General features: G+C 56.6%; 9 non-coding genes across 9 annotated transcripts; all 9 read left to right on the top strand.

Annotated features, from left to right (window-relative positions):
- Positions 1 to 2,484: 2,484 nt before the first annotated feature.
- Positions 2,485 to 2,577, top strand: LOC133086224 (small nucleolar RNA SNORD116). Its single transcript, XR_009699985.1, has one exon. It is a non-coding gene; the product is annotated as a small nucleolar RNA SNORD116 (small nucleolar RNA).
- A 2,689-nt stretch (positions 2,578 to 5,266) lies between these two features.
- Positions 5,267 to 5,359, top strand: LOC133086223 (small nucleolar RNA SNORD116). Its single transcript, XR_009699984.1, has one exon. It is a non-coding gene; the product is annotated as a small nucleolar RNA SNORD116 (small nucleolar RNA).
- Positions 5,360 to 8,048: 2,689 nt separating this feature from the next.
- Positions 8,049 to 8,141, top strand: LOC133086222 (small nucleolar RNA SNORD116). Its single transcript, XR_009699983.1, has one exon. It is a non-coding gene; the product is annotated as a small nucleolar RNA SNORD116 (small nucleolar RNA).
- A 2,689-nt stretch (positions 8,142 to 10,830) lies between these two features.
- Positions 10,831 to 10,923, top strand: LOC133086220 (small nucleolar RNA SNORD116). The gene has a single exon (XR_009699981.1). It is a non-coding gene; the product is annotated as a small nucleolar RNA SNORD116 (small nucleolar RNA).
- Positions 10,924 to 13,612: 2,689 nt separating this feature from the next.
- Positions 13,613 to 13,705, top strand: LOC133086219 (small nucleolar RNA SNORD116). Its single transcript, XR_009699980.1, has one exon. It is a non-coding gene; the product is annotated as a small nucleolar RNA SNORD116 (small nucleolar RNA).
- A 2,689-nt stretch (positions 13,706 to 16,394) lies between these two features.
- LOC133086462 (small nucleolar RNA SNORD116) lies at positions 16,395 to 16,487 on the top strand. Its single transcript, XR_009700217.1, has one exon. It is a non-coding gene; the product is annotated as a small nucleolar RNA SNORD116 (small nucleolar RNA).
- Positions 16,488 to 19,175: 2,688 nt separating this feature from the next.
- On the top strand, positions 19,176 to 19,268 carry LOC133086461 (small nucleolar RNA SNORD116). Its single transcript, XR_009700216.1, has one exon. It is a non-coding gene; the product is annotated as a small nucleolar RNA SNORD116 (small nucleolar RNA).
- Positions 19,269 to 21,956: 2,688 nt separating this feature from the next.
- LOC133086460 (small nucleolar RNA SNORD116) lies at positions 21,957 to 22,049 on the top strand. The gene has a single exon (XR_009700215.1). It is a non-coding gene; the product is annotated as a small nucleolar RNA SNORD116 (small nucleolar RNA).
- Positions 22,050 to 24,738: 2,689 nt separating this feature from the next.
- Positions 24,739 to 24,831, top strand: LOC133086459 (small nucleolar RNA SNORD116). The gene has a single exon (XR_009700214.1). It is a non-coding gene; the product is annotated as a small nucleolar RNA SNORD116 (small nucleolar RNA).
- The last annotated feature ends 2,655 nt before the right edge of the window (positions 24,832 to 27,486 follow it).

Here is a 27,486-nt window from a genome sequence, read left to right as displayed (position 1 = left end):
CCTGCTAGTCTTCAGAGTCGGAGCGTGTGCTGGTGGAGGCCCAGTGAGCTTGCAGCTTGGAGAGGTGTGTTTTGGGCAGGATCACGCTTTGTGCATGCCGCTTCGGAGGTTGATTCTGGAAGCCAAAATGAGCAAGCTTCCCTGGTTGGAGCCTGGAGCCTCAGGCCAGGCCTGTGGCCCTCTCTGATGTTGTGTGTGGTGTGGTGAGGTTCCTGAGTGCCCGGTGGGGCTGGAGCAGTGAGCGGGGGTGGGCTGGAGTTGAGCGATGGCAGAAGGGGGCCGATGGACTAGGCCTCGGGGCTGCCCCTTTCAGCTCCTCTGCTGAAGCTGCCGGCACACTGTTGGTGCTAAGTGGATCATCGTGGAGTGGGCTGAGAATCGAGTGCAGCATTTAAGCCTGTGTGGTGGCTGGGGGCCTGGAGAGAAAGTTAAGGTATCATGAGGACACGTCCTATGTAATGTCGTGGGATGGGCTGTCATCATTGGGTTGCAGGCGCTGGCCTCAGCTTCCCGAGGATGTGTCTTGTTCGTGAAGGGCTGGCATCAGCTGCCTATGGAGGGGATGGCTTTGGCAGTTCATGAGGTTGTAGTGAGGTAGGTAACCTGTGTAGAGTTGCGATCCCATTTCCGGAGGAGTGACTCCACACGGGTGTCTTGCGGGACGTAGAGAAGATGGACATGCTGAGGCATCTGTGCCGGCCTCCTTGGGGGTAGGTGAGTTATGTGAACAAGCCCTTTGGTCGTTTTGTTCCTTCTTTTGGGAATGTGCAAAGCGATAGTGTTTCTCCAGGAGGGCATGACGCGGCCGGCCCATGTGGCATGCAGGCCGTTCGAAGAGCCAGAGCTTTATCCGGAGCATTCCATTGGCCGGGAAGAGATGGGGACACTGTTGCCCTGCCAGGTGCCCTGCCGTGGCCAACCACCTTTCCCTTTCAGGCTTCCAAGTCCCCTCGCATGGCAGAGGTCTTCCATTGAAAGTCTGTCTGTGGTCCTCGGGGACAGTGCCTTTGATCAGTGTGAGTTCCTCGGTAGTGTCGCTGTGGCAGTGGAGAATTGCCAGGATGCATGCGGTGCCGTGGGCCTCATCAAAGCAGACAGGCTTGCGGTCTGTCTTCCCTGGTGTTCAGTGTCCCCGTGTTCGCATGATGTCTGTGGCTTCAAGTAGGGTTGAGTCGCCCTGCAGGCAGCAGGAGGGCACTTAGGACGAGGCTGTGAAGCGTTTGAGCGTTTCCTCAGTGGTCTGGGCCGCGAAACCTGCCAGTTGGAAGCTTGCCGATACGTGGCCGGGAAGGTGGCCTAATTTCCGCCGTCAGTTCCCAACCTGTGTCCTGGTTGCTGAAGCCCAACACTTCCCGTTGTGGGCATTCCCACGGGGTCACGGAAAGTGATATGGTCTAGTTGGCGAGAAGAGGCACTTGGGCCGAAGTTCGTTAGCCCCTTGAGTAGTGCCGGGCTGCATCTTGCCTGTAGGCAACTGCAGGTCGGAGTCAGCCCCCCCATGGGAGGTTCCCTTGTTTCTGGGAGCGCTGGGAGTGACCCCAAGGGCACATCAGATGTGCTTGTAGGTGGCAGGGTCTCCAGGTCCACGTAGATGTGACACCCACGGCCGGGAGGCAGGTCTCGTCCAGTCTTTGTGCTTTGGTCAGAAGGCGTGGCTGTGGGAGAGCGGGAGTCTGTGACCCATTTCAGCAGCCCCTGGGGGTTAAACTTCGCATGCGGCCTCTTGAAGCTGACAGGGGTCTTTCTCCTTTCAGTTGGGGGTCCAACCAGGGTGCTGTGTATAAACTGTGGCGTTTACTGTTGGAGGTGTCTGCAGAGGGCCACAGCGACACCCAGAGACCAAGACGCGTATTCAGCGCCGCACACAGGAACCCACAAGCGCATCCTCGTGCGCAGTCACAGTCACACACGCCCACTCACGTGAATACACAGATACAGTGTCTGACACACCGACCAATGTACGTGCCTAACTTCCTCCAGTCATGCTGTGAGACACGCAATCAGTTTTCGGTAATGGATAGTGGTACTTGGAAAGCAGGTTCTGGGCTCACGGCAAGGTAAGTGTTCGCAAGAATCATGTTCTCTGAACCGTGGTGCAATTCAGAAGCCTGCATGATTTCTGTCCCCTTCTCAGGTGCAGCTGCAGGGTAAGGCTGGCCGTCGGCAAAGACAAGAAGACCTTCGCGTTGTCTGATGACTGGATGTCCTAAGGAGAACTGGAAAAAGTGGGGCGGGCGCACATTGCTGAGCGTGGCTCTGGATAACTCAGGACGCTAGGCATTCACCCATACGAAAATGTGCCATTGGATATTAGGTTTTCATCAGATGGGCCCAGTGGCTGCAAGAGTGGATTGATTGTTGGTCTTGCTGAGTGGCCTGAAGACTGTGGATTCCCCAGGCTTTTGGAGTACTTCCGGGTCATGGCTCCTCTGCAGAGCCCCACGGCCTGCCCGTTTGTGTTCTGCAGCGTCCCAGCATGTGCTTGGATCGATGATGACACCCTTGTATGCATTCCTTGGAAAATCTGAACAAAATGAGTGAGAACGCTCTACCGTCTCCTCATCGAAACTGAGGTCCAGCACGTTTCCTCTCTCGGGGGTATGGGACAGTTAGGAGTGAGGGCCGACGTCCCCTGCTGACAGGCATGCAAACACCACTAAGGGCTCCAGCATTGGAGGGACTCCTGTGTGAGGGTCGACCGTGTCTGCCCATAAGCTGGGTCATCTATGAATCCCCGGTCCCTGCTAAAAGACCGCTGAGGGAATACAAGAGGGCAGGCTCTCCTGCCCATCTTCAGAGTCGGAGCATGTGCTGGTGGAGGCCCAGTGAGCTTGCAGCTTGGAGAGGTGTGTTTTGGGCAGGATCACGCTTTGTGCATGCCGCTTCGGAGGTTGATTCTGGAAGCCAAAATGAGCAAGCTTCCCTGGTTGGAGCCTGGAGCCTCAGGCCAGGCCTGTGGCCCTCTCTGATGTTGTGTGTGGTGTGGTGAGGTTCCTGAGTGCCCGGTGGGGCTGGAGCAGTGAGCGGGGGTGGGCTGGAGTTGAGCGATGGCAGAAGGGGGCCGATGGACTAGGCCTCGGGGCTGCCCCTTTCAGCTCCTCTGCTGAAGCTGCCGGCACACTGTTGGTGCTAAGTGGATCATCGTGGAGTGGGCTGAGAATCGAGTGCAGCATTTAAGCCTGTGTGGTGGCTGGGGGCCTGGAGAGAAAGTTAAGGTATCATGAGGACACGTCCTATGTAATGTCGTGGGATGGGCTGTCATCATTGGGTTGCAGGCGCTGGCCTCAGCTTCCCGAGGATGTGTCTTGTTCGTGAAGGGCTGGCATCAGCTGCCTATGGAGGGGATGGCTTTGGCAGTTCATGAGGTTGTAGTGAGGTAGGTAACCTGTGTAGAGTTGCGATCCCATTTCCGGAGGAGTGACTCCACACGGGTGTCTTGCGGGACGTAGAGAAGATGGACATGCTGAGGCATCTGTGCCGGCCTCCTTGGGGGTAGGTGAGTTATGTGAACAAGCCCTTTGGTCGTTTTGTTCCTTCTTTTGGGAATGTGCAAAGCGATAGTGTTTCTCCAGGAGGGCATGACGCGGCCGTCCCATGTGGCATGCAGGCCGTTCGAAGAGCCAGAGCTTTATCCGGAGCATTCCATTGGCCGGGAAGAGATGGGGATACTGTTGCCCTGCCAGGTGCCCTGCCGTGGCCAACCACCTTTCCCTTTCAGGCTTCCAAGTCCCCTCGCATGGCAGAGGTCTTCCATTGAAAGTCTGTCTGTGGTCCTCGGGGACAGTGCCTTTGATCAGTGTGAGTTCCTCGGTAGTGTCGCTGTGGCAGTGGAGAATTGCCAGGATGCATGCGGTGCCGTGGGCCTCATCAAAGCAGACAGGCTTGCGGTCTGTCTTCCCTGGTGTTCAGTGTCCCCGTGTTCGCATGATGTCTGTGGCTTCAAGTAGGGTTGAGTCGCCCTGCAGGCAGCAGGAGGGCACTTAGGACGAGGCTGTGAAGCGTTTGAGCGTTTCCTCAGTGGTCTGGGCCGCGAAACCTGCCAGTTGGAAGCTTGCCGATACGTGGCCGGTAAGGTGGCCTAATTTCCGCCGTCAGTTCCCAACCTGTGTCCTGGTTGCTGAAGCCCAACACTTCCCGTTGTGGGCATTCCCACGAGGTCACGGAAAGTGATATGGTCTAGTTGGCGAGAAGAGGCACTTGGGCCGAAGTTCGTTAGCCCCTTGAGTAGTGCCGGGCTGCATCTTGCCTGTAGGCAACTGCAGGTCGGAGTCAGCCCCCCCATGGGAGGTTCCCTTGCTTCTGGGAGCGCTGGGAGTGACCCCAAGGGCACATCAGATGTGCTTGTAGGTGGCAGGGTCTCCAGGTCCACGTAGATGTGACACCCACGGCCGGGAGGCAGGTCTCGTCCAGTCTTTGTGCTTTGGTCAGAAGGCGTGGCTGTGGGAGAGCGGGAGTCTGTGACCCATTTCAGCAGCCCCTGGGGGTTAAACTTCGCATGCGGCCTCTTGAAGCTGACAGGGGTCTTTCTCCTTTCAGTTGGGGGTCCAACCAGGGTGCTGTGTATAAACTATGGCGTTTACTGTTGGAGGTGTCTGCAGAGGGCCACAGCGACACCCAGAGACCAAGACGCGTATTCAGCGCCACACACAGGAACCCACAAGCGCATCCTCGTGCGCAGTCACAGTCACACACGCCCACTCACGTGAATACACAGATACAGTGTCTGACACACCGACCAATGTACGTGCCTAACTTCCTCCAGTCATGCTGTGAGACACGCAATCAGTTTTCGGTAATGGATAGTGTTACTTGGAAAGCAGGTTCTGGGCTCACGGCAAGGTAAGTGTTCGCAAGAATCATGTTCTCTGAACCGTGGTGCAATTCAGAAGCCTGCATGATTTCTGTCCCCTTCTCAGGTGCAGCTGCAGGGTAAGGCTGGCCGTCGGCAAAGACAAGAAGACCTTCGCGTTGTCTGATGACTGGATGTCCTAAGGAGAACTGGAAAAAGTGGGGCGGGCGCACATTGCTGAGCGTGGCTCTGGATAACTCAGGACGGTAGGCATTCACCCATACGAAAATGTGCCATTGGATATTAGGTTTTCATCAGATGGGCCCAGTGGCTGCAAGAGTGGATTGATTGTTGGTCTTGCTGAGTGGCCTGAAGACTGTGGATTCCCCAGGCTTTTGGAGTACTTCCGGGTCATGGCTCCTCTGCAGAGCCCCACGGCCTGCCCGTTTGTGTTCTGCAGCGTCCCAGCATGTGCTTGGATCGATGATGACACCCTTGTATGCATTCCTTGGAAAATCTGAACAAAATGAGTGAGAACGCTCTACCGTCTCCTCATCGAAACTGAGGTCCAGCACGTTTCCTCTCTCGGGGGTATGGGACAGTTAGGAGTGAGGGCCGACGTCCCCTGCTGACAGGCATGCAAACACCACTAAGGGCTCCAGCATTGGAGGGACTCCTGTGTGAGGGTCGACCATGTCTGCCCATAAGCTGGGTCATCTATGAATCCCCGGTCCCTGCTAAAAGACCGCTGAGGGAATACAAGAGGGCAGGCTCTCCTGCTAGTCTTCAGAGTCGGAGCGTGTGCTGGTGGAGGCCCAGTGAGCTTGCAGCTTGGAGAGTTGTGTTTTGGGCAGGATCACGCTTTGTGCATGCCGCTTCGGAGGTTGATTCTGGAAGCCAAAATGAGCAAGCTTCCCTGGTTGGAGCCTGGAGCCTCAGGCCAGGCCTGTGGCCCTCTCTGATGTTGTGTGTGGTGTGGTGAGGTTCCTGAGTGCCCGGTGGGGCTGGAGCAGTGAGCGGGGGTGGGCTGGAGTTGAGCGATGGCAGAAGGGGGCCGATGGACTAGGCCTCGGGGCTGCCCCTTTCAGCTCCTCTGCTGAAGCTGCCGGCACACTGTTGGTGCTAAGTGGATCATCGTGGAGTGGGCTGAGAATCGAGTGCAGCATTTAAGCCTGTGTGGTGGCTGGGGGCCTGGAGAGAAAGTTAAGGTATCATGAGGACACGTCCTATGTAATGTCGTGGGATGGGCTGTCATCATTCGGTTGCAGGCGCTGGCCTCAGCTTCCCGAGGATGTGTCTTGTTCGTGAAGGGCTGGCATCAGCTGCCTATGGAGGGGATGGCTTTGGCAGTTCATGAGGTTGTAGTGAGGTAGGTAACCTGTGTAGAGTTGCGATCCCATTTCCGGAGGAGTGACTCCACACGGGTGTCTTGCGGGACGTAGAGAAGATGGACATGCTGAGGCATCTGTGCCGGCCTCCTTGGGGGTAGGTGAGTTATGGGAACAAGCCCTTTGGTCGTTTTGTTCCTTCTTTTGGGAATGTGCAAAGCGATAGTGTTTCTCCAGGAGGGCATGACGCGGCCGGCCCATGTGGCATGCAGGCCGTTCGAAGAGCCAGAGCTTTATCCGGAGCATTCCATTGGCCGGGAAGAGATGGGGACACTGTTGCCCTGCCAGGTGCCCTGCCGTGGCCAACCACCTTTCCCTTTCAGGCTTCCAAGTCCCCTCGCATGGCAGAGGTCTTCCATTGAAAGTCTGTCTGTGGTCCTCGGGGACAGTGCCTTTGATCAGTGTGAGTTCCTCGGTAGTGTCGCTGTGGCAGTGGAGAATTGCCAGGATGCATGCGGTGCCGTGGGCCTCATCAAAGCAGACAGGCTTGCGGTCTGTCTTCCCTGGTGTTCAGTGTCCCCGTGTTTGCATGATGTCTGTGGCTTCAAGTAGGGTTGAGTCGCCCTGCAGGCAGCAGGAGGGCACTTAGGATGAGGCTGTGAAGCGTTTGAGCGTTTCCTCAGTGGTCTGGGCCGCGAAACCTGCCAGTTGGAAGCTTGCCGATACGTGGCCGGGAAGGTGGCCTAATTTCCGCCGTCAGTTCCCAACCTGTGTCCTGGTTGCTGAAGCCCAACACTTCCCGTTGTGGGCATTCCCACGGGGTCACGGAAAGTGATATGGTCTAGTTGGCGAGAAGAGGCACTTGGGCCGAAGTTCGTTAGCCCCTTGAGTAGTGCCGGGCTGCATCTTGCCTGTAGGCAACTGCAGGTCGGAGTCAGCCCCCCCATGGGAGGTTCCCTTGTTTCTGGGAGCGCTGGGAGTGACCCCAAGGGCACATCAGATGTGCTTGTAGGTGGCAGGGTCTCCAGGTCCACGTAGATGTGACACCCACGGCCGGGAGGCAGGTCTCGTCCAGTCTTTGTGCTTTGGTCAGAAGGCGTGGCTGTGGGAGAGCGGGAGTCTGTGACCCATTTCAGCAGCCCCTGGGGGTTAAACTTCGCATGCGGCCTCTTGAAGCTGACAGGGGTCTTTCTCCTTTCAGTTGGGGGTCCAACCAGGGTGCTGTGTATAAACTGTGGCGTTTACTGTTGGAGGTGTCTGCAGAGGGCCACAGCGACACCCAGAGCCCAAGACGCGTATTCAGCGCCGCACACAGGAACCCACAAGCGCATCCTCGTGCGCAGTCACAGTCACACACGCCCACTCACGTGAATACACAGATACAGTGTCTGACACACCGACCAATGTACGTGCCTAACTTCCTCCAGTCATGCTGTGAGACACGCAATCAGTTTTCGGTAATGGATAGTGGTACTTGGAAAGCAGGTTCTGGGCTCACGGCAAGGTAAGTGTTCGCAAGAATCATGTTCTCTGAACCGTGGTGCAATTCAGAAGCCTGCATGATTTCTGTCCCCTTCTCAGGTGCAGCTGCAGGGTAAGGCTGGCCGTCGGCAAAGACAAGAAGACCTTCGCGTTGTCTGATGACTGGATGTCCTAAGGAGAACTGGAAAAAGTGGGGCGGGCGCACATTGCTGAGCGTGGCTCTGGATAACTCAGGACGGTAGGCATTCACCCATACGAAAATGTGCCATTGGATATTAGGTTTTCATCAGATGGGCCCAGTGGCTGCAAGAGTGGATTGATTGTTGGTCTTGCTGAGTGGCCTGAAGACTGTGGATTCCCCAGGCTTTTGGAGTACTTCCGGGTCATGGCTCCTCTGCAGAGCCCCACGGCCTGCCCGTTTGTGTTCTGCAGCGTCCCAGCATGTGCTTGGATCGATGATGACACCCTTGTATGCATTCCTTGGAAAATCTGAACAAAATGAGTGAGAACGCTCTACCGTCTCCTCATCGAAACTGAGGTCCAGCACGTTTCCTCTCTCGGGGGTATGGGACAGTTAGGAGTGAGGGCCGACGTCCCCTGCTGACAGGCATGCAAACACCACTAAGGGCTCCAGCATTGGAGGGACTCCTGTGTGAGGGTCGACCGTGTCTGCCCATAAGCTGGGTCATCTATGAATCCCCGGTCCCTGCTAAAAGACCGCTGAGGGAATACAAGAGGGCAGGCTCTCCTGCCCATCTTCAGAGTCGGAGCATGTGCTGGTGGAGGCCCAGTGAGCTTGCAGCTTGGAGAGGTGTGTTTTGGGCAGGATCACGCTTTGTGCATGCCGCTTCGGAGGTTGATTCTGGAAGCCAAAATGAGCAAGCTTCCCTGGTTGGAGCCTGGAGCCTCAGGCCAGGCCTGTGGCCCTCTCTGATGTTGTGTGTGGTGTGGTGAGGTTCCTGAGTGCCCGGTGGGGCTGGAGCAGTGAGCGGGGGTGGGCTGGAGTTGAGCGATGGCAGAAGGGGGCCGATGGACTAGGCCTCGGGGCTGCCCCTTTCAGCTCCTCTGCTGAAGCTGCCGGCACACTGTTGGTGCTAAGTGGATCATCGTGGAGTGGGCTGAGAATCGAGTGCAGCATTTAAGCCTGTGTGGTGGCTGGGGGCCTGGAGAGAAAGTTAAGGTATCATGAGGACACGTCCTATGTAATGTCGTGGGATGGGCTGTCATCATTGGGTTGCAGGCGCTGGCCTCAGCTTCCCGAGGATGTGTCTTGTTCGTGAAGGGCTGGCATCAGCTGCCTATGGAGGGGATGGCTTTGGCAGTTCATGAGGTTGTAGTGAGGTAGGTAACCTGTGTAGAGTTGCGATCCCATTTCCGGAGGAGTGACTCCACACGGGTGTCTTGCGGGACGTAGAGAAGATGGACATGCTGAGGCATCTGTGCCGGCCTCCTTGGGGGTAGGTGAGTTATGGGAACAAGCCCTTTGGTCGTTTTGTTCCTTCTTTTGGGAATGTGCAAAGCGATAGTGTTTCTCCAGGAGGGCATGACGCGGCCGGCCCATGTGGCATGCAGGCCGTTCGAAGAGCCAGAGCTTTATCCGGAGCATTCCATTGGCCGGGAAGAGATGGGGACACTGTTGCCCTGCCAGGTGCCCTGCCGTGGCCAACCACCTTTCCCTTTCAGGCTTCCAAGTCCCCTCGCATGGCAGAGGTCTTCCATTGAAAGTCTGTCTGTGGTCCTCGGGGACAGTGCCTTTGATCAGTGTGAGTTCCTCGGTAGTGTCGCTGTGGCAGTGGAGAATTGCCAGGATGCATGCGGTGCCGTGGGCCTCATCAAAGCAGACAGGCTTGCGGTCTGTCTTCCCTGGTGTTCAGTGTCCCCGTGTTCGCATGATGTCTGTGGCTTCAAGTAGGGTTGAGTCGCCCTGCAGGCAGCAGGAGGGCACTTAGGATGAGGCTGTGAAGCGTTTGAGCGTTTCCTCAGTGGTCTGGGCCGCGAAACCTGCCAGTTGGAAGCTTGCCGATACGTGGCCGGGAAGGTGGCCTAATTTCCGCCGTCAGTTCCCAACCTGTGTCCTGGTTGCTGAAGCCCAACACTTCCCGTTGTGGGCATTCCCACGGGGTCACGGAAAGTGATATGGTCTAGTTGGCGAGAAGAGGCACTTGGGCCGAAGTTCGTTAGCCCCTTGAGTAGTGCCGGGCTGCATCTTGCCTGTAGGCAACTGCAGGTCGGAGTCAGCCCCCCCATGGGAGGTTCCCTTGTTTCTGGGAGCGCTGGGAGTGACCCCAAGGGCACATCAGATGTGCTTGTAGGTGGCAGGGTCTCCAGGTCCACGTAGATGTGACACCCACGGCCGGGAGGCAGGTCTCGTCCAGTCTTTGTGCTTTGGTCAGAAGGCGTGGCTGTGGGAGAGCGGGAGTCTGTGACCCATTTCAGCAGCCCCTGGGGGTTAAACTTCGCATGCGGCCTCTTGAAGCTGACAGGGGTCTTTCTCCTTTCAGTTGGGGGTCCAACCAGGGTGCTGTGTATAAACTGTGGCGTTTACTGTTGGAGGTGTCTGCAGAGGGCCACAGCGACACCCAGAGACCAAGACGCGTATTCAGCGCCGCACACAGGAACCCACAAGCGCATCCTCGTGCGCAGTCACAGTCACACACGCCCACTCACGTGAATACACAGATACAGTGTCTGACACACCGACCAATGTACGTGCCTAACTTCCTCCAGTCATGCTGTGAGACACGCAATCAGTTTTCGGTAATGGATAGTGGTACTTGGAAAGCAGGTTCTGGGCTCACGGCAAGGTAAGTGTTCGCAAGAATCATGTTCTCTGAACCGTGGTGCAATTCAGAAGCCTGCATGATTTCTGTCCCCTTCTCAGGTGCAGCTGCAGGGTAAGGCTGGCCGTCGGCAAAGACAAGAAGACCTTCGCGTTGTCTGATGACTGGATGTCCTAAGGAGAACTGGAAAAAGTGGGGCGGGCGCACATTGCTGAGCGTGGCTCTGGATAACTCAGGACGGTAGGCATTCACCCATACGAAAATGTGCCATTGGATATTAGGTTTTCATCAGATGGGCCCAGTGGCTGCAAGAGTGGATTGATTGTTGGTCTTGCTGAGTGGCCTGAAGACTGTGGATTCCCCAGGCTTTTGGAGTACTTCCGGGTCATGGCTCCTCTGCAGAGCCCCACGGCCTGCCCGTTTGTGTTCTGCAGCGTCCCAGCATGTGCTTGGATCGATGATGACACCCTTGTATGCATTCCTTGGAAAATCTGAACAAAATGAGTGAGAACGCTCTACCGTCTCCTCATCGAAACTGAGGTCCAGCACGTTTCCTCTCTCGGGGGTATGGGACAGTTAGGAGTGAGGGCCGACGTCCCCTGCTGACAGGCATGCAAACACCACTAAGGGCTCCAGCATTGGAGGGACTCCTGTGTGAGGGTCGACCGTGTCTGCCCATAAGCTGGGTCATCTATGAATCCCCGGTCCCTGCTAAAAGACCGCTGAGGGAATACAAGAGGGCAGGCTCTCCTGCCCATCTTCAGAGTCGGAGCATGTGCTGGTGGAGGCCCAGTGAGCTTGCAGCTTGGAGAGGTGTGTTTTGGGCAGGATCACGCTTTGTGCATGCCGCTTCGGAGGTTGATTCTGGAAGCCAAAATGAGCAAGCTTCCCTGGTTGGAGCCTGGAGCCTCAGGCCAGGCCTGTGGCCCTCTCTGATGTTGTGTGTGGTGTGGTGAGGTTCCTGAGTGCCCGGTGGGGCTGGAGCAGTGAGCGGGGGTGGGCTGGAGTTGAGCGATGGCAGAAGGGGGCCGATGGACTAGGCCTCGGGGCTGCCCCTTTCAGCTCCTCTGCTGAAGCTGCCGGCACACTGTTGGTGCTAAGTGGATCATCGTGGAGTGGGCTGAGAATCGAGTGCAGCATTTAAGCCTGTGTGGTGGCTGGGGGCCTGGAGAGAAAGTTAAGGTATCATGAGGACACGTCCTATGTAATGTCGTGGGATGGGCTGTCATCATTGGGTTGCAGGCGCTGGCCTCAGCTTCCCGAGGATGTGTCTTGTTCGTGAAGGGCTGGCATCAGCTGCCTATGGAGGGGATGGCTTTGGCAGTTCATGAGGTTGTAGTGAGGTAGGTAACCTGTGTAGAGTTGCGATCCCATTTCCGGAGGAGTGACTCCACACGGGTGTCTTGCGGGACGTAGAGAAGATGGACATGCTGAGGCATCTGTGCCGGCCTCCTTGGGGGTAGGTGAGTTATGTGAACAAGCCCTTTGGTCGTTTTGTTCCTTCTTTTGGGAATGTGCAAAGCGATAGTGTTTCTCCAGGAGGGCATGACGCGGCCGGCCCGTGTGGCATGCAGGCCGTTCGAAGAGCCAGAGCTTTATCCGGAGCATTCCATTGGCCGGGAAGAGATGGGGATACTGTTGCCCTGCCAGGTGCCCTGCCGTGGCCAACCACCTTTCCCTTTCAGGCTTCCAAGTCCCCTCGCATGGCAGAGGTCTTCCATTGAAAGTCTGTCTGTGGTCCTCGGGGACAGTGCCTTTGATCAGTGTGAGTTCCTCGGTAGTGTCGCTGTGGCAGTGGAGAATTGCCAGGATGCATGCGGTGCCGTGGGCCTCATCAAAGCAGACAGGCTTGCGGTCTGTCTTCCCTGGTGTTCAGTGTCCCCGTGTTCGCATGATGTCTGTGGCTTCAAGTAGGGTTGAGTCGCCCTGCAGGCAGCAGGAGGGCACTTAGGACGAGGCTGTGAAGCGTTTGAGCGTTTCCTCAGTGGTCTGGGCCGCGAAACCTGCCAGTTGGAAGCTTGCCGATACGTGGCCGGGAAGGTGGCCTAATTTCCGCCGTCAGTTCCCAACCTGTGTCCTGGTTGCTGAAGCCCAACACTTCCCGTTGTGGGCATTCCCACGAGGTCACGGAAAGTGATATGGTCTAGTTGGCGAGAAGAGGCACTTGGGCCGAAGTTCGTTAGCCCCTTGAGTAGTGCCGGGCTGCATCTTGCCTGTAGGCAACTGCAGGTCGGAGTCAGCCCCCCCATGGGAGGTTCCCTTGCTTCTGGGAGCGCTGGGAGTGACCCCAAGGGCACATCAGATGTGCTTGTAGGTGGCAGGGTCTCCAGGTCCACGTAGATGTGACACCCACGGCCGGGAGGCAGGTCTCGTCCAGTCTTTGTGCTTTGGTCAGAAGGCGTGGCTGTGGGAGAGCGGGAGTCTGTGACCCATTTCAGCAGCCCCTGGGGGTTAAACTTCGCATGCGGCCTCTTGAAGCTGACAGGGGTCTTTCTCCTTTCAGTTGGGGGTCCAACCAGGGTGCTGTGTATAAACTATGGCGTTTACTGTTGGAGGTGTCTGCAGAGGGCCACAGCGACACCCAGAGACCAAGACGCGTATTCAGCGCCACACACAGGAACCCACAAGCGCATCCTCGTGCGCAGTCACAGTCACACACGCCCACTCACGTGAATACACAGATACAGTGTCTGACACACCGACCAATGTACGTGCCTAACTTCCTCCAGTCATGCTGTGAGACACGCAATCAGTTTTCGGTAATGGATAGTGTTACTTGGAAAGCAGGTTCTGGGCTCACGGCAAGGTAAGTGTTCGCAAGAATCATGTTCTCTGAACCGTGGTGCAATTCAGAAGCCTGCATGATTTCTGTCCCCTTCTCAGGTGCAGCTGCAGGGTAAGGCTGGCCGTCGGCAAAGACAAGAAGACCTTCGCGTTGTCTGATGACTGGATGTCCTAAGGAGAACTGGAAAAAGTGGGGCGGGCGCACATTGCTGAGCGTGGCTCTGGATAACTCAGGACGGTAGGCATTCACCCATACGAAAATGTGCCATTGGATATTAGGTTTTCATCAGATGGGCCCAGTGGCTGCAAGAGTGGATTGATTGTTGGTCTTGCTGAGTGGCCTGAAGACTGTGGATTCCCCAGGCTTTTGGAGTACTTCCGGGTCATGGCTCCTCTGCAGAGCCCCACGGCCTGCCCGTTTGTGTTCTGCAGCGTCCCAGCATGTGCTTGGATCGATGATGACACCCTTGTATGCATTCCTTGGAAAATCTGAACAAAATGAGTGAGAACGCTCTACCGTCTCCTCATCGAAACTGAGGTCCAGCACGTTTCCTCTCTCGGGGGTATGGGACAGTTAGGAGTGAGGGCCGACGTCCCCTGCTGACAGGCATGCAAACACCACTAAGGGCTCCAGCATTGGAGGGACTCCTGTGTGAGGGTCGACCGTGTCTGCCCATAAGCTGGGTCATCTATGAATCCCCGGTCCCTGCTAAAAGACCGCTGAGGGAATACAAGAGGGCAGGCTCTCCTGCTAGTCTTCAGAGTCGGAGCGTGTGCTGGTGGAGGCCCAGTGAGCTTGCAGCTTGGAGAGGTGTGTTTTGGGCAGGATCACGCTTTGTGCATGCCGCTTCGGAGGTTGATTCTGGAAGCCAAAATGAGCAAGCTTCCCTGGTTGGAGCCTGGAGCCTCAGGCCAGGCCTGTGGCCCTCTCTGATGTTGTGTGTGGTGTGGTGAGGTTCCTGAGTGCCCGGTGGGGCTGGAGCAGTGAGCGGGGGTGGGCTGGAGTTGAGCGATGGCAGAAGGGGGCCGATGGACTAGGCCTCGGGGCTGCCCCTTTCAGCTCCTCTGCTGAAGCTGCCGGCACACTGTTGGTGCTAAGTGGATCATCGTGGAGTGGGCTGAGAATCGAGTGCAGCATTTAAGCCTGTGTGGTGGCTGGGGGCCTGGAGAGAAAGTTAAGGTATCATGAGGACACGTCCTATGTAATGTCGTGGGATGGGCTGTCATCATTGTGTTGCAGGCGCTGGCCTCAGCTTCCAGAGGATGTGTCTTGTTCGTGAAGGGCTGGCATCAGCTGCCTATGGAGGGGATGGCTTTGGCAGTTCATGAGGATGTAGTGAGGTAGGTAACCTGTGTAGAGTTGCGATCCCATTTCCGGAGGAGTGACTCCACACGGGTGTCTTGCGGGACGTAGAGAAGATGGACATGCTGAGGCATCTGTGCCGGCCTCCTTGGGGGTAGGTGAGTTATGGGAACAAGCCCTTTGGGTGTTTTGTTCCTTCTTTTGGGAATGTGCAAAGCGATAGTGTTTCTCCCGGAGGGCATGACGCGGCCGGCCCATGTGGCATGCAGGCCGTTCGAAGAGCCAGAGCTTTATCCGGAGCAATCCATTGGCCGGGAAGAGATGGGGACACAGTTGCCCTGCCAGGTGCCCTGCCGTGGCCAACCACCTTTCCCTTTCAGGCTTCCAAGTCCCCTCGCATGGCAGAGGTCTTCCATTGAAAGTCTGTCTGTGGTTCTCGGGGACAGTGCCTTTGATCACTGTGAGTTCCTCGGTAGTGTCTCTGTGGCAGTGGAGAATTGCCAGGATGCATGCGGTGCCGTGGGCCTCATCAAAGCAGACAGGCTTGCGGTCTGTCTTCCCTGGTGTTCAGTGTCCCCGTGTTCGCATGATGTCTGTGACTTCAAGTAGGGTTGAGTCGCCCTGCAGGCAGCAGGAGGGCACTTAGGACGAGGCTGTGAAGCGTTTGAGCGTTTCCTCAGTGGTCTGGGCCGCGAAACCTGCCAGTTGGAAGCTTGCCGATACGTGGCCGGGAAGGTGGCCTAATATCCGCCGTCAGGTCCCAACCTGTGTCCTGGTTGCTGAAGCCCAACATTTCCCGTTGTGGGCATTCCCACGGGGTCACGGAAAGTGATATGGTCTAGTTGGCGAGAAGAAGCACTTGGGCCGAAGTTCGTTAGCCCCTTGAGTAGTGCCGGGCTGCATCTTGCCTGTAGGCAACTGCAGGTCGGAGTCAGCCCCCCCATGGGAGGTTCCCTTGCTTCTGGGAGCGCTGGGAGTGACCCCAAGGGCACATCAGATGTGCTTGTAGGTGGCAGGGTCTCCAGGTCCACGTAGATGTGACACCCACGGCCGGGAGGCAGGTCTCGTCCAGTCTTTGTGCTTTGGTCAGAAGGTGTGGCTGTAGGAGAGCGGGAGTCTGTGACCTATTTCAGCAGCCCCTGGGGGTTAAACTTCGCATGCGGCCTCTTGAAGCTGACAGGGGTCTTTCTCCTTTCAGTTGGGGGTCCAACCAGGGTGCTGTGTATAAACTATGGCGTTTACTGTTGGAGGTGTCTGCAGAGGGCCACAGCGACACCCAGAGACCAAGACGCGTATTCAGCGCCACACACAGGAACCCACAAGCGCATCCTCGTGCGCAGTCACAGTCACACACGCCCACTCATGTGAATACACAGATACAGTGTCTGACACACCGACCAATGTACGTGCCTAACTTCCTCCAGTCATGCTGTGAGACACGCAATCAGTTTTCGGTAATGGATAGTGGTACTTGGAAAGCAGGTTCTGGGCTCACGGCAAGGTAAGTGTTCGCAAGAATCATGTTCTCTGAACCGTGGTGCAATTCAGAAGCCTGCATGATTTCTGTCCACTTCTCAGGTGCAGCTGCAGGGCAAGGCTGGCCGTCGGCAAAGACAAGAAGACCTTCGCGTTGTCTGATGACTGGATGTCCTAAGGAGAACTGGGAAAAGTGGGGCGGGCGCACGTTGCTGAGCGTGGCTGTGGATAACTCAGGACGGTATGCATTCACCCATACTAAAATGTGCCATTGGATATTAGGTTTTCATCAGATGGGCCCAGTGGCTGCAAGAGTGGATTGATTGTTGGTCTTGCTGAGTGGCCTGAAGACTGTGGATTCCCCAGGCTGTTGGAGTACTTCCGGGTCATGGCTCCTCTGCAGAGCCCCACGGCCTGCCCGTTTGTGTTCTGCAGCGTCCCAGCATGTGCTTGGATCGATGATGACACCCTTGTATGCATTCCTTGGAAAATCTGAACAAAATGAGTGAGAACGCTCTACCGTCTCCTTATCGAAACTGAGGTCCAGCACGTTTCCTCTCTCGGGGGTATGGGACAGTTAGGAGTGAGGGCCGACGTCCCCTGCTGACAGGCATGCAAACACCACTAAGGGCTCCAGCATTGGAGGGACTCCTGTGTGAGGGTCGACCGTGTCTGCCCATAAGCTGGGTCATCTATGAATCCCCGGTCCCTGCTAAAAGACCGCTGAGGGAATACAAGGGGGCAGGCTCTCCTGCTAGTCTTCAGAGTCGGAGCGTGTGCTGGTGGAGGCCCAGTGAGCTTGCAGCTTGGAGAGGTGTATTTTGGGCAGGATCACGCTTTGTGCATGCTGCTTCGGAGGTTGATTCTGGAAGCCAAATTGAGCAAGCTTCCCTGGTTGGAGCCTGGAGCCTCAGGCCAGGCCTGAGGCCCTCTGTGATGTTGTGTGTGGTGTGGTGAGGTTCCTGAGTGCCCGGTGGGGCTGGAGCAGTGAGCAGGGGTGGGCTGGAGTTGAGCGATGGCAGAAGGGGGCCGATGGACTAGGCCACGGGGCTGCCCCTTTCAGCTCCTCTGCTGAAGCTGCCGGCACACTGTTGGTGCTAAGTGTATCATCGTGGAGTGGGCTGAGGATCGAGTGCTGCCTTTAAGCCTGTGTGGTGGCTGGGGGCCTGGAGAGAAAGTTAAGGTATCATGAGGACACGTCCTATGTAATGTCGTGGGATGGGCTGTCATCATTGGGTTGCAGGTGCTGGCCTCAGCTTCCCGAGGATGTGTCTTGTTCGTGAAGGGCTGGCATCAGCTGCCTATGGAGGGGATGGCTTTGGCAGTTCATGAGGATGTAGTGAGGTAGGTAACCTGTGTAGAGTTGCGATCCCATTTCCGGAGGAGTGACTCCACACGGGTGTCTTGCGGGACGTAGAGAAGATGGACATGCTGAGGCATCTGTGCCGGCCTCCTTGGGGGTAGGTGAGTTATGGGAACAAGCCCTTTGGTCGTTTTGTTCCTTCTTTTGGGAATGTGCAAAGCGATAGTGTTTCTCCCGGAGGGCATGACGCGGCCGGCCCGTGTGGCATGCAGGCCGTTCGAAGAGCCAGAGCTTTATCCGGAGCAGTCCATTGGCCGGGAAGAGATGGGGACACAGTTGCCCTGCCAGGTGCCCTGCCGTGGCCAACCACCTTTCCCTTTCAGGCTTCCAAGTCCCCTCGCATGGCAGAGGTCTTCCATTGAAAGTCTGTCTGTGGTCCTCGGGGACAGTGCCTTTGATCACTGTGAGTTCCTCGGTAGTGTCGCTGTGGCAGTGGAGAATTGCCAGGATGCATGCGGTGCCATGGGCCTCATCAAACAGACAGGCTTGCGGTCTGTCTTCCCTGGTGTTCAGTGTCCCCGTGTTCGCATGATGTCTGTGGCTTCAAGTAGGGTTGAGTCGCCCTGCAGGCAGCAGGAGGGCACTTAGGACGAGGCTGTGAAGCGTTTGAGCGTTTCCTCAGTGGTCTGGGCCGCGAAACCTGCCAGTTGGAAGCTTGCCGATACGTGGCCGGGAAGGTGGCCTAATTTCCGCTGTCAGGTCCCAACCTGTGTCATGGTTGCTGAAGCCCAACACTTCCCGTTGTGGGCATTCCCACGGGGTCACGGAAAGTGATATGGTCTAGTTGGCGAGAAGAGGCACTTGGGCCGAAGTTCGTTAGCCCCTTGAGTAGTGCCGGGCTGCATCTTGCCTGTAGGCAACTGCAGGTCGGAGTCAGCCCCCCCATGGGAGGTTCCCTTGCTTCTGGGAGCGCTGGGAGTGACCCCAAGGGCACATCAGATGTGCTTGTAGGTGGCAGGTTCTCCAGGTCCACGTAGATGTGACACCCACGGCCGGGAGGCAGGTCTCGTCCAGTCTTTGTGCTTTGGTCAGAAGGCGTGGCTGTGGGAGAGCGGGAGTCTGTGACCCATTTCAGCAGCCCCTGGGGGTTAAACTTCGCATGCGGCCTCTTGAAGCTGACAGGGGTCTTTCTCCTTTCAGTTGGGGGTCCAACCAGGGTGCTGTGTATAAACTATGGCGTTTACTGTTGGAGGTGTCTGCAGAGGGCCACAGCGACACCCAGAGACCAAGACGCGTATTCAGCGCCACACACAGGAACCCACAAGCGCATCCTCGTGCGCAGTCACAGTCACACACGCCCACTCACGTGAATACACAGATACAGTGTCTGACACACCGACCAATGTACGTGCCTAACTTCCTCCAGTCATGCTGTGAGACACGCAATCAGTTTTCGGTACTGGATAGTGTTACTTGGAAAGCAGGTTCTGGGCTCACGGCAAGGTAAGTGTTCGCAAGAATCATGTTCTCTGAACCGTGGTGCAATTCAGAAGCCTGCATGATTTCTGTCCCCTTCTCAGGTGCAGCTGCAGGGTAAGGCTGGCCGTCGGCAAAGACAAGAAGACCTTCGCGTTGTCTGATGACTGGATGTCCTAAGGAGAACTGGAAAAAGTGGGGCGGGCGCACATTGCTGAGCGTGGCTCTGGATAACTCAGGACGGTAGGCATTCACCCATACGAAAATGTGCCATTGGATATTAGGTTTTCATCAGATGGGCCCAGTGGCTGCAAGAGTGGATTGATTGTTGGTCTTGCTGAGTGGCCTGAAGACTGTGGATTCCCCAGGCTGTTGGAGTACTTCCGGGTCATGGCTCCTCTGCAGAGCCCCACGGCCTGCCCGTTTGTGTTCTGCAGCGTCCCAGCATGTGCTTGGATCGATGATGACACCCTTGTATGCATTCCTTGGAAAATCTGAACAAAATGAGTGAGAACGCTCTACCGTCTCCTTATCGAAACTGAGGTCCAGCACGTTTCCTCTCTCGGGGGTATGGGACAGTTAGGAGTGAGGGCCGACGTCCCCTGCTGACAGGCATGCAAACACCACTAAGGGCTCCAGCATTGGAGGGACTCCTGTGTGAGGGTCGACCGTGTCTGCCCATAAGCTGGGTCATCTATGAATCCCCGGTCCCTGCTAAAAGACCGCTGAGGGAATACAAGGGGGCAGGCTCTCCTGCTAGTCTTCAGAGTCGGAGCGTGTGCTGGTGGAGGCCCAGTGAGCTTGCAGCTTGGAGAGGTGTATTTTGGGCAGGATCACGCTTTGTGCATGCTGCTTCGGAGGTTGATTCTGGAAGCCAAATTGAGCAAGCTTCCCTGGTTGGAGCCTGGAGCCTCAGGCCAGGCCTGAGGCCCTCTGTGATGTTGTGTGTGGTGTGGTGAGGTTCCTGAGTGCCCGGTGGGGCTGGAGCAGTGAGCAGGGGTGGGCTGGAGTTGAGCGATGGCAGAAGGGGGCCGATGGACTAGGCCACGGGGCTGCCCCTTTCAGCTCCTCTGCTGAAGCTGCCGGCACACTGTTGGTGCTAAGTGGATCATCGTGGAGTGGGCTGAGGATCGAGTGCTGCCTTTAAGCCTGTGTGGTGGCTGGGGGCCTGGAGAGAAAGTTAAGGTATCATGAGGACACGTCCTATGTAATGTCGTGGGATGGGCTGTCATCATTGGGTTGCAGGTGCTGGCCTCAGCTTCCCGAGGATGTGTCTTGTTCGTGAAGGGCTGGCATCAGCTGCCTATGGAGGGGATGGCTTTGGCAGTTCATGAGGATGTAGTGAGGTAGGTAACCTGTGTAGAGTTGCGATCCCATTTCCGGAGGAGTGACTCCACACGGGTGTCTTGCGGGACGTAGAGAAGATGGACATGCTGAGGCATCTGTGCCGGCCTCCTTGGGGGTAGGTGAGTTATGGGAACAAGCCCTTTGGTCGTTTTGTTCCTTCTTTTGGGAATGTGCAAAGCGATAGTGTTTCTCCCGGAGGGCATGACGCGGCCGGCCCGTGTGGCATGCAGGCCGTTCGAAGAGCCAGAGCTTTATCCGGAGCAGTCCATTGGCCGGGAAGAGATGGGGACACAGTTGCCCTGCCAGGTGCCCTGCCGTGGCCAACCACCTTTCCCTTTCAGGCTTCCAAGTCCCCTCGCATGGCAGAGGTCTTCCATTGAAAGTCTGTCTGTGGTCCTCGGGGACAGTGCCTTTGATCACTGTGAGTTCCTCGGTAGTGTCGCTGTGGCAGTGGAGAATTGCCAGGATGCATGCGGTGCCATGGGCCTCATCAAACAGACAGGCTTGCGGTCTGTCTTCCCTGGTGTTCAGTGTCCCCGTGTTCGCATGATGTCTGTGGCTTCAAGTAGGGTTGAGTCGCCCTGCAGGCAGCAGGAGGGCACTTAGGACGAGGCTGTGAAGCGTTTGAGCGTTTCCTCAGTGGTCTGGGCCGCGAAACCTGCCAGTTGGAAGCTTGCCGATACGTGGCCGGGAAGGTGGCCTAATTTCCGCTGTCAGGTCCCAACCTGTGTCATGGTTGCTGAAGCCCAACACTTCCCGTTGTGGGCATTCCCACGGGGTCACGGAAAGTGATATGGTCTAGTTGGCGAAAAGAGGCACTTGGGCCGAAGTTCGTTAGCCCCTTGAGTAGTGCCGGGCTGCATCTTGCCTGTAGGCAACTGCAGGTCGGAGTCAGCCCCCCCATGGGAGGTTCCCTTGCTTCTGGGAGCGCTGGGAGTGACCCCAAGGGCACATCAGATGTGCTTGTAGGTGGCAGGTTCTCCAGGTCCACGTAGATGTGACACCCACGGCCGGGAGGCAGGTCTCGTCCAGTCTTTGTGCTTTGGTCAGAAGGCGTGGCTGTGGGAGAGCGGGAGTCTGTGACCCATTTCAGCAGCCCCTGGGGGTTAAACTTCGCATGCGGCCTCTTGAAGCTGACAGGGGTCTTTCTCCTTTCAGTTGGGGGTCCAACCAGGGTGCTGTGTATAAACTATGGCGTTTACTGTTGGAGGTGTCTGCAGAGGGCCACAGCGACACCCAGAGACCAAGACGCGTATTCAGCGCCACACACAGGAACCCACAAGCGCATCCTCGTGCGCAGTCACAGTCACACACGCCCACTCACGTGAATACACAGATACAGTGTCTGACACACCGACCAATGTACGTGCCTAACTTCCTCCAGTCATGCTGTGAGACACGCAATCAGTTTTCGGTACTGGATAGTGTTACTTGGAAAGCAGGTTCTGGGCTCACGGCAAGGTAAGTGTTCGCAAGAATCATGTTCTCTGAACCGTGGTGCAATTCAGAAGCCTGCATGATTTCTGTCCCCTTCTCAGGTGCAGCTGCAGGGTAAGGCTGGCCGTCGGCAAAGACAAGAAGACCTTCGCGTTGTCTGATGACTGGATGTCCTAAGGAGAACTGGAAAAAGTGGGGCGGGCGCACATTGCTGAGCGTGGCTCTGGATAACTCAGGACGGTAGGCATTCACCCATACGAAAATGTGCCATTGGATATTAGGTTTTCATCAGATGGGCCCAGTGGCTGCAAGAGTGGATTGATTGTTGGTCTTGCTGAGTGGCCTGAAGACTGTGGATTCCCCAGGCTGTTGGAGTACTTCCGGGTCATGGCTCCTCTGCAGAGCCCCACGGCCTGCCCGTTTGTGTTCTGCAGCGTCCCAGCATGTGCTTGGATCGATGATGACACCCTTGTATGCATTCCTTGGAAAATCTGAACAAAATGAGTGAGAACGCTCTACCGTCTCCTTATCGAAACTGAGGTCCAGCACGTTTCCTCTCTCGGGGGTATGGGACAGTTAGGAGTGAGGGCCGACGTCCCCTGCTGACAGGCATGCAAACACCACTAAGGGCTCCAGCATTGGAGGGACTCCTGTGTGAGGGTCGACCGTGTCTGCCCATAAGCTGGGTCATCTATGAATCCCCGGTCCCTGCTAAAAGACCGCTGAGGGAATACAAGGGGCCAGGCTCTCCTGCTAGTCTTCAGAGTCGGAGCGTGTGCTGGTGGAGGCCCAGTGAGCTTGCAGCTTGGAGAGGTGTGTTTTGGCCAGGATCACGCTTTGTGCATGCCGCTTCGGAGGTTGATTCTGGAAGCCAAAGTGAGCAAGCTTCCCTGGTTGGAGCCTGGAGCCTCAGGCCAGGCCTGTGGCCCTCTCTGATGTTGTGTGTGGTGTGGTGAGGTTCCTGAGTGCCCGGTGGGGCTGGAGCAGTGAGCGGGGGTGGGCTGGAGTTGAGCGATGGCAGAAGGGGGCCGATGGACTAGGCCTCGGGGCTGCCCCTTTCAGCTCCTCTGCTGAAGCTGCCGGCACACTGTTGGTGCTAAGTGGATCATCGTGGAGTGGGCTGAGGATTGAGTGCAGCATTTAAGCCTGTGTGGTGGCTGGGGGCCTGGAGAGAAAGTTAAGGTATCATGAGGACACGTCCTATGTAATGTCGTGGGATGGGCTGTCATCATTGTGTTGCAGGCGCTGGCCTCAGCTTCCCGAGGATGTGTCTTGTTCGTGAAGGGCTGGCATCAGCTGCCTATGGAGGGGATGGCTTTGGCAGTTCATGAGGATGTAGTGAGGTAGGTAACCTGTGTAGAGTTGCGATCCCATTTCCGGAGGAGTGACTCCACACGGGTGTCTTGCGGGACGTAGAGAAGATGGACATGCTGAGGCATCTGTGCCGGCCTCCTTGGGGGTAGGTGAGTTATGGGAACAAGCCCTTTGGTCGTTTTGTTCCTTCTTTTGGGAATGTGCAAAGCGATAGTGTTTCTCCCGGAGGGCATGACGCGGCCGGCCCATGTGGCATGCAGGCCGTTCGAAGAGCCAGAGCTTTATCCGGAGCAGTCCATTGGCCGGGAAGAGATGGGGACACAGTTGCCCTGCCAGGTGCCCTGCCGTGGCCAACCACCTTTCCCTTTCAGGCTTCCAAGTCCCCTCGCATGGCAGAGGTCTTCCATTGAAAGTCTGTCTGTGGTCCTCGGGGACAGTGCCTTTGATCACTGTGAGTTCCTCGGTAGTGTCGCTGTGGCAGTGGAGAATTGCCAGGATGCATGCGGTGCCGTGGGCCTCATCAAAGCAGACAGGCTTGCGGTCTGTCTTCCCTGGTGTTCAGTGTCCCCGTGTTCGCATGATGTCTGTGACTTCAAGTAGGGTTGAGTCGCCCTGCAGGCAGCAGGAGGGCACTTAGGACGAGGCTGTGAAGCGTTTGAGCGTTTCCTCAGTGGTCTGGGCCGCGAAACCTGCCAGTTGGAAGCTTGCCGATACGTGGCCGGAAAGGTGGCCTAATATCCGCCGTCAGGTCCCAACCTGTGTCATGGTTGCTGAAGCCCAACACTTCCCGTTGTGGGCATTCCCACGGGGTCACGGAAAGTGATATGGTCTAGTTGGCGAGAAGAGGCACTTGGGCCGAAGTTCGTTAGCCCCTTGAGTAGTGCCGGGCTGCATCTTGCCTGTAGGCAACTGCAGGTCGGAGTCAGCCCCCCCATGGGAGGTTCCCTTGCTTCTGGGAGCACTGGGAGTGACCCCAAGGGCACATCAGATGTGCTTGTAGGTGGCAGGGTCTCCAGGTCCACGTAGATGTGACACCCACGTCCGGGAGGCAGGTCTCGTCCAGTCTTTGTGCTTTGGTCAGAAGGCGTGGCTGTGGGAGAGCGGGAGTCTGTGACCCATTTCAGCAGCCCCTGGGGGTTAAACTTCGCATGCGGCCTCTTGAAGCTGACAGGGGTCTTTCTCCTTTCAGTTGGGGGTCCAACAAGGGTGCTGTTTATAAACTATGGCGTTTACTGTTGGAGGTGTCTGCAGAGGGCCACAGCGACACCCAGAGACCAAGACGCGTATTCAGCGCCACACACAGGAACCCACAAGCGCATCCTCGTGCGCAGTCACAGTCACACACGCCCACTCACGTGAATACACAGATACAGTGTCTGAAACACCGACCAATGTACGTGCCTAACTTCCTCCAGTCATGCTGTGAGACACGCAATCAGTTTTCGGTAATGGATAGTGTTACTTGGAAAGCAGGTTCTGGGCTCACGGCAAGGTAAGTGTTCGCAAGAATCATGTTCTCTGAACCGTGGTGCAATTCAGAAGCCTGCATGATTTCTGTCCCCTTCTCAGGTGCAGCTGCAGGGTAAGGCTGGCCGTCGGCAAAGACAAGAAGACCTTCGCGTTGTCTGATGACTGGATGTCCTAAGGAGAACTGGAAAAAGTGGGGCGGGCGCACATTGCTGAGCGTGGCTCTGGATAACTCAGGACGGTATGCATTCACCCATACTAAAATGTGCCATTGGATATTAGGTTTTCATCAGATGGGCCCAGTGGCTGCAAGAGTGGATTGATTGTTGGTCTTGCTGAGTGGCCTGAAGACTGTGGATTCCCCAGGCTTTTGGAGTACTTCCGGGTCATGGCTCCTCTGCAGAGCCCCACGGCCTGCCCGTTTGTGTTCTGCAGCGTCCCAGCATGTGCTTGGATCGATGATGACACCCTTGTATGCATTCCTTGGAAAATCTGAACAAAATGAGTGAGAACGCTCTACCGTCTCCTTATCGAAACTGAGGTCCAGCACGTTTCCTCTCTCGGGGGTATGGGACAGTTAGGAGTGAGGGCCGACGTCCCCTGCTGACAGGCATGCAAACACCACTAAGGGCTCCAGCATTGGAGGGACTCCTGTGTGAGGGTCGACCGTGTCTGCCCATAAGCTGGGTCATCTATGAATCCCCGGTCCCTGCTAAAAGACCGCTGAGGGAATACAAGGGGCCAGGCTCTCCTGCTAGTCTTCAGAGTCGGAGCGTGTGCTGGTGGAGGCCCAGTGAGCTTGCAGCTTGGAGAGGTGTGTTTTGGCCAGGATCACGCTTTGTGCATGCCGCTTCGGAGGTTGATTCTGGAAGCCAAAGTGAGCAAGCTTCCCTGGTTGGAGCCTGGAGCCTCAGGCCAGGCCTGAGGCCCTCTGTGATGTTGTGTGTGGTGTGGTGAGGTTCCTGAGTGCCCGGTGGGGCTGGAGCAGTGAGCAGGGGTGGGCTGGAGTTGAGCGATGGCGGAAGGGGGCCGATGGACTAGGCCACGGGGCTGCCCCTTTCAGCTCCTCTGCTGAAGCTGCCGGCACACTGTTGGTGCTAAGTGGATCATCGTGGAGTGGGCTGAGGATCGAGTGCTGCATTTAAGCCTGTGTGGTGGCTGGGGGCCTGGAGAGAAAGTTAAGGTATCATGAGGACACGTCCTATGTAATGTCGTGGGATGGGCTGTCATCATTGTGTTGCAGGCGCTGGCCTCAGCTTCCCGAGGATGTGTCTTGTTCGTGAAGGGCTGGCATCAGCTGCCTATGGAGGGGATGGCTTTGGCAGTTCATGAGGATGTAGTGAGGTAGGTAACCTGTGTAGAGTTGCGATCCCATTTCCGGAGGAGTGACTCCACACGGGTGTCTTGCGGGACGTAGAGAAGATGGACATGCTGAGGCATCTGTGCCGGCCTCCTTGGGGGTAGGTGAGTTATGGGAACAAGCCCTTTGGTCATTTTGTTCCTTCTTTTGGGAATGTGCAAAGCGATAGTGTTTCTCCCGGAGGGCATGACGCGGCCGGCCCATGTGGCATGCAGGCCGTTCGAAGAGCCAGAGCTTTATCCGGAGCAGTCCATTGGCCGGGAAGAGATGGGGACACAGTTGCCCTGCCAGGTGCCCTGCCGTGGCCAACCACCTTTCCCTTTCAGGCTTCCAAGTCCCCTCGCATGGCAGAGGTCTTCCATTGAAAGTCTGTCTGTGGTCCTCGGGGACAGTGCCTTTGATCACTGTGAGTTCCTCGGTAGTGTCGCTGTGGCAGTGGAGAATTGCCAGGATGCATGCGGTGCCGTGGGCCTCATCAAAGCAGACAGGCTTGCGGTCTGTCTTCCCTGGTGTTCAGTGTCCCCGTGTTCGCATGATGTCTGTGGCTTCAAGTAGGGTTGAGTCGCCCTGCAGGCAGCAGGAGGGCACTTAGGACGAGGCTGTGAAGCGTTTGAGCGTTTCCTCAGTGGTCTGGGACGCGAAACCTGCCAGTTGGAAGCTTGCCGATACGTGGCCGGGAAGGTGGCCTAATTTCCGCTGTCAGGTCCCAACCTGTGTCCTGGTTGCTGAAGCCCAACACTTCCCGTTGTGGGCATTCCCACGGGGTCACGGAAAGTGATATGGTCTAGTTGGCGAGAAGAGGCACTTGGGCCGAAGTTCGTTAGCCCCTTGAGTAGTGCCGGGCTGCATCTTGCCTGTAGGCAACTGCAGGTCGGAGTCAGCCCCCCCATGGGAGGTTCCCTTGCTTCTGGGAGCGCTGGGAGTGACCCCAAGGGCACATCAACTGTGCTTGTAGGTGGCAGGGTCTCCAGGTCCACGTAGATGTGACACCCACGGCCGGGAGGCAGGTCTCGTCCAGTCTTTGTGCTTTGGTCAGAAGGCGTGGCTGTGGGAGAGCGGGAGTCTGTGACCTATTTCAGCAGCCCCTGGGCGTTAAACTTCGCATGCGGCCTCTTGAAGCTGACAGGGGTCTTTCTCCTTTCAGTTGGGGGTCCAACCAGGGTGCTGTGTATAAACTGTGGCGTTTACTGTTGGAGGTGTCTGCAGAGGGCCACAGCGACACCCAGAGACCAAGACGCGTATTCAGCGCCACACACAGGAACCCACAAGCGCATCCTCGTGCGCAGTCACAGTCACACACGCCCACTCACGTGAATACACAGATACAGTGTCTGACACACCGACCAATGTACGTGCCTAACTTCCTCCAGTCATGCTGTGAGACACGCAATCAGTTTTCGGTAATGGATAGTGGTACTTGGAAAGCAGGTTCTGGGCTCACGGCAAGGTAAGTGTTCGCAAGAATCATGTTCTCTGAACCGTGGTGCAATTCAGAAGCCTGCATGATTTCTGTCCACTTCTCAGGTGCAGCTGCAGGGCAAGGCTGGCCGTCGGCAAAGACAAGAAGACCTTCGCGTTGTCTGATGACTGGATGTCCTAAGGAGAACTGGAAAAAGTGGGGCGGGCGCACGTTGCTGAGCGTGGCTGTGGATAACTCAGGACGGTATGCATTCACCCATACTAAAATGTGCCATTGGATATTAGGTTTTCATCAGATGGGCCCAGTGGCTGCAAGAGTGGATTGATTGTTGGTCTTGCTGAGTGGCCTGAAGACTGTGGATTCCCCAGGCTTTTGGAGTACTTCCGGGTCATGGCTCCTCTGCAGAGCCCCACGGCCTGC

The sequence above is a fragment of the Eubalaena glacialis genome, chromosome 2 (genome assembly GCF_028564815.1).
Source record: "Eubalaena glacialis isolate mEubGla1 chromosome 2, mEubGla1.1.hap2.+ XY, whole genome shotgun sequence".
Taxonomy (NCBI): domain Eukaryota; kingdom Metazoa; phylum Chordata; class Mammalia; order Artiodactyla; family Balaenidae; genus Eubalaena; species Eubalaena glacialis.
This window is presented reverse-complemented; position numbering and strand designations above follow the sequence as displayed.